This window comes from Chlorocebus sabaeus, chromosome 10, assembly GCF_047675955.1.
Source record: "Chlorocebus sabaeus isolate Y175 chromosome 10, mChlSab1.0.hap1, whole genome shotgun sequence".
In the NCBI taxonomy this organism is placed as follows: Eukaryota; Metazoa; Chordata; class Mammalia; order Primates; family Cercopithecidae; genus Chlorocebus; species Chlorocebus sabaeus.
Window position 1 is genome coordinate 86,377,554 of NC_132913.1, and position 5,813 is coordinate 86,383,366.

At 39.4% G+C, this 5,813-nt stretch overlaps 1 non-coding gene across 1 annotated transcript; it reads left to right on the plus strand.

Annotated features, from left to right (window-relative positions):
- The first annotated feature begins 5,080 nt into the window (after positions 1-5,080).
- Positions 5,081-5,142, plus strand: LOC119625486 (U7 small nuclear RNA). The gene has a single exon (XR_005241680.1). It is a non-coding gene; the product is annotated as a U7 small nuclear RNA (small nuclear RNA).
- Positions 5,143-5,813: the final 671 nt, after the last annotated feature.

The window sequence follows — 5,813 nt, forward strand, 5'->3', positions numbered from 1 at the left end:
ACAAGGTCCCTTAGCTGTGCAAATCATTAGAATTTGATCTTGATCCCAGGGTGTTTACAATTGTGTGATACAGTCTTTCCACCATGTTACTCAAACTATCCTTGTGTTATATACTTTGTACACTATGTCCGCTTTGACCACTCATGCAAGGTATAGCATGATAAATTGGAGGAATTTAATTGCAATTGGGTGTAATTGATTCCAAATTTTCTAATAAACTCAAATGAATGGTAATTTCCTGATATATTCTTTCTTTTTTAAATCAGCAGTAAGAGAAGCTTATTCCTAATACATTCTAAATGAGGCATGTTATTACAGCTGAATTATCACAAAAGACTTCCTTGCATGTAGTCATACTGGCTTGAAACAGCAAGGAATCTGTGGCTCACTAATAAATGCATGGTAATCACATGTTTTCTTATTTTCTAGATGACTTCATGGATTATTTAATTTTAAATGTACTCTACACTTAAAGGTGATTGAAAGCCAAATTCTGCAAGAATCTTGGAACAATTCACTCTGTAGTTAATGTTCTGTGGTTACTTATAGTGGGATGTTTAGAAATATCTGAGAAATCTAGAAAACAGGAAACCTTATTGAAACTGTAATTTCTCTTGGCTTGAAACAATCAAACTACAAAACTCAGTGCTGTTTGAGATAGTACTCATAAGCTAAAAGAGCCCTTCCTGGCTGGGCGTGGTGACTCACACCTGTCATCCCAGCACTTTAGGAGGCCGAGGCGGGCAGGTCACGAGGACAGCAGTTCGAGACCAGCCTAACCAACAGGTGAAACCCCGTCTCCACTAAAAATACAAAAAAATTACCCAGGCATGGTGGCACACGTCTATAATCCCAGCTACTCAGGAGGCTGAGGCAGGAGAATCGCTTGAACCTGGGAGACAGAGGTTGCAGTGAGCCAAGAGCGCACCACTGAACTCCAGCCTGGACAACAGAGTGAGGCTCTGAGACTCTGTTTCAAAACAAAAAAAAAAGTTCTTCCCATCTTTTGTCATATACTTACTATTTTTGTTTCTCTTGTCATTCTTTTTTATTTTTTCATCTAGTTATTTCGCTTTTTATTCATTTTTTTCCTCCTCTTGTGTCTATGTCTTAAGATCACCTGTCAGAGAATTATCAAGCATGATAGACTCCCTTGTGGCCATCTTCACTACACAACTCTCAGTTTGAATCTTCTAGACCTGACTACAGTTTGGCACTACTGATGTAGCTTAAATACTAATGACAATTCTAGGTTCTTTGGCTTATTGAGCCTTCCAGGACAGTCTCAGTTATTCCAAGAAAATGCTCCAGTTAGTGCCTGTTTCCTCAGCCCAGTCCTGAAAAATTTGGACAGGAATGTACTGGAGAACCATTCCTATTTGAGCGCAGGGACTAGGTAGGAAGCAGTTCCCAATTACACTACATCTGAACTCACATTTTTGTAGGACATGATGTCATAGGCCTTTTACTGTGTAGACTGAGCGTCTACTATGTAACAGTTGCTTTTCGTACACTACATACAGAGCCCTGAACAAGACTGGCAATATTCCAATTTGCACGGAGCCCATGTTTGCACAGTGTAGGGATAGGGACAAAAACAGACAATAACTAATGAATAAGCAAGGTATTTCCTTCATAGACATAAATATTATCTAAACATAAAAGTAAGTGAGGAAACCGTGATTGTAGATGGAGGCCCAAGTAGGGGTGCAAAGTTACTGTAGCTTGAGCAGTCAAGGAAGACATTTCTGGGGAGGAAAACTTGAGAGCTGTGCAAGAATAAATCCTGTGGTGATCTGGAATGAAAGGAAAGCATCCCAAGTAGATGGAATGGCTAATGGAAAAAGCCTTCAGACCAGTATGTTCTTGATGTGTGGGAGAAACAAATAGAAGCCCTGTGTGGCACAGCATAATGAGTAATGGGATCACAGAGGTGGGCACAAATTGCTGACAGGGTTTTAGGCTATCGTCCTTTATGAGAATTCTATGAATTTCCCATAAGAAGGCATTAAAGTGATTTAAGCAAGGAAGTCTTAAAAATAATCCCATTGTGTGGTGTGGATAGTATGGATGTAAGGCGCTAAGCATGAAAGTAGGCCAGTCATAAAAGACAATGTATTAGAAGATTCCATTCCCATGAACTATCTAGAATAGGCATATCTATACAGACAGCAAGTAGCTTAGTGGTTGATTGGGTCTGGGGGTGGGAACCGAAAGGGTTGGGAGGAAATGGGGAATCTGCTAATGGGTATGGAATTTGGAGAGGGAGGTGGTGAGAATGTCCTAAAATTAATTGTAGTGATTGTTGTACAACTCTGAGAATATACCAAAAATTACTAATTTTGTACTTTCACAGGGTAAATTTTATGGTAAATGAATTGCATCTCAATGAAGCTGTTATTTGAAGAAGAAAAAAAAAAAAACAGAAAGGAGAAAAAGAATGAAAACAGGAAGACCAGTTAGGAAGTGACTGCACTAGTCCAAGCACACCAGGGGGCTAGAAGCCAAGCCCTTGAACAAATACCCTCTTGGAGCACACCCTACCTTGTCATAAGATGATGTTTAACCTGGTCTCTGCTTTACCATGCTACTTTAAGAAAGCCCGATATGCATTTTCTAGGGCAGCCATAACAAAGTACCACAGGCTGGGTGGTTTAAACCACGGAAATTTCTTTCCTCACAATTCTGGAAACAAGAAGTCTGAGATCAAGGTATCAGCAGAGCTGGTTTCTTCTGAGAGCCCTCTCATTGGCTTATCGATAGCTATCTCCTTGTGTCTTAAAATGATCTTCCTTCCGTACATCTTTGTCCTAACCTCCTTTTCTTATATTTAAGAACACCAGTCATCTTAGGACCCACTGTAAGGACCTCATTTTAGCCTAATTAACTCTTTAAAGGAACTGTCTCTAAATAGTCATGTTCTGAGGTACGGGGGATTAGGACTTCAACATATGAATTTTGAAGGGGCACAATTTAGCCCATAATACTACTGTATTAGGGTTTTCTAGAGTAACAGAACTAATAGGATATATATATACATATATATACACATAAAGGGGAGTTTATTAAGTATTAACTTACACAATCACAAGGTCCCACTATAGGCTGCCTGCAAGCTTGAGGGGCAAGGAGAGTTGGTCTGAACCTCAAAACTGAGGATTGGAGTCTCATGTTCGAGGACAGGAAGCATCCAGCATGGGAGAAAGAGGTAGGCTGGGAGACTAAGCCAGTCTCAACTTTTCACGTTTTTCTGCCTGCTTTATATTCACTGGTACCTGATGAGATGGTGCCCATCCAGATTAAGGGTGGGTCTGCCTGCCCCAGCCCATTGACGAAAATGTTAATCTCCTTTGGCAACACCCTCACAGATACACCCAGGATTAATACGTTGCATCCTTCAGTCCAATCAAGTTGACACTCAGTATTAATCATTACAACCACTCAACTTCTCCTGTACTAGGACTGCTAACTCAGAAACTGTCCATTCTACTGTAGCATCTAACGCTTCCAAATTTTAGATGATCATGCTGCTCAGGACCTCAGCTAGCAGAGATTAAAAGAGCTCACCAACCTCATTTGAGCCATGAGCTGTGGTCCACTTTTTTTTTTCACATATCCTGGAAGACTTCCCAGCATATTTTGAATTTACAAAATAAACAAGGTAAAATATTAGGCTTCAAGAATTCATTAAATTATTCAACATGCATTTACTGTCTCTTATTCTACAATCCTTGAACTAGATGTCAGGGAAACAAATGGGCTATGTGATTAGACACATTGAGACACAATGTGCCCAGACAGAGAGGCAATAACTCCATTCTTTGCCTAGCAGAGCACATAAAACTGTTGTGCTTGTGTGGGTGTCAATTTGGAGGAGAAATATAAACAACCAGCGCTATGTCCAGTAAGAGCCATAAAGACTGGCTGAATTAAATAGAATTAAATAGAATGTTTTCTTGGGTGGCATAGACTGCTAGCTGCCTCCAATATCCATTCTCCTCTTCTTTGGTAAGAAAACCATAACTTTAGTTGTACACATGGCTACCTAAAGAAAGACTACACTTCTCAGAGTCTCTTGTGACAAGTGTCACATTTCTTTTCTTTTTCTTTCTTTTTATTTTATTTTATTTTTTTCTTGAGATGGGAGCCTCCCTCTGTCGCCCAGGCTAGAGTGCAGTGGCGTGATCTCAGCTCACTGCAACCTCCGCCTCCCAGGTTCAAGCGATTCTCCTGCCTCAGGCTCCCGAGTAACTGGGACTACAGGTGCCGGCTACCACACCTGGCTAATTTTTTTATTTTTAGTAGATACGGGTTTTCGCCATGTTAGCCAGGAGGGTCTTGATCCCCTGACCTCATGATTCACCTGCCTTCTGTCACATTTCTATGCAACCACTGGAGAAATCAGTGTCAGCTAACACATATTGAGCTCTCACTAATTGCTAGTTACAATTCTAAGTATTTTACACTCTTATTTATTTATTATTTATTTATTTTAATAGAGATGAGGTCTAACTATGATCTTGAACACCTGGGCTCAAGCAGTCCTCCCACCTCAGCTTCCCAGAGTGTTGGAATTACAGGCGTGAGCCGCCGCACCCATCCCTGACAGCTTTCTTAAGACAGGTTATATGTATGATTCATCTTTGCATTCTCACACACCCCGTGTGGTGCCTAGCAAACAGTAGTAGCAAACAAATTTATTTAAATAAATGGATTTACATATGTCTGGGATGCCTGCAATGTGACAAGCTCATTGAAGCCTACGAATAATTGCATCTTCCTCTCTAAACTGTTTTGTTTTTTAATAGAAAAACTTCAATTTTTCCAATTATTCCCCATTTTAATTGTTAGTTTGAGCTCCTTCTTTCACATCCTCTAATTTTTCGACAAATTAGTATTGACATCTTGCAAAGTCTGATGATATCTTTTTAACTTTTTTCTTCTTTTTTATAGACAAGTCAAGTCTTCTGGGTTTTTTAATTGTTAGTTTTCTATTATTCTATTTTAGTAGAGACTATGTATGTTATTTTAATTTTTACCATATATATTATATATATATGTCTGTGTGTGTGTATATGTATAGTGTTATAGCTCTTCTAAAATTTGTTTAGCAGGCTTTCCAATTTTTGCCAGAAAGCCCCCTAAAAAATAAAAAATAAATAAAAAAGAATATATACACACACACACACACACACACATATTTGAAGATCAAAAGAAACATGTAAATCCTTCTTTTCAGCATATACTGTAAATATTTGGCAGAGCATATCCCAATTGAAATTCTTACATGAATTCAATAGCTATTGACCATTATAAACCCAGGGAAATCATATTGTTCTATGTGGCTGGTTGTTAGAAAGGACCTAAGGAGAGCTTTAACTAAGAGGCCAGGGACATTACTATGTATTTGTCTATTTAACCTTGATTCAAGCAATAAGAGCATTGTGAAAATTTCTATGGAAGCACAACCACCCAACATAAAGCCTAGTAAGATAATAATAAAAATCCTCATCCACCTCCTCAGGCCTCTTAACACCTGCCACCCAGTGAAGATTCCTGTGATACTCGACTCCCAACTCCCTCCTCACGCACTTATTGTTACTTATGACGAGGTCCATGAATCACTCTAAAGATGCTGCCCACCCTTTAATATCCTGCACAACCCTAAATTGTGCGCAGCTGAGCCATCAGCAGCTAAGGAAGAGGTTCAAAGAATAGCTATTCATGGTGTAGCCACAAGATACAATGTGGAGACCAAAGGGCATGAAAAGAAAGACTCAAAGAGCAGAATGTTGGAGCGAGGCAGAGGCTTT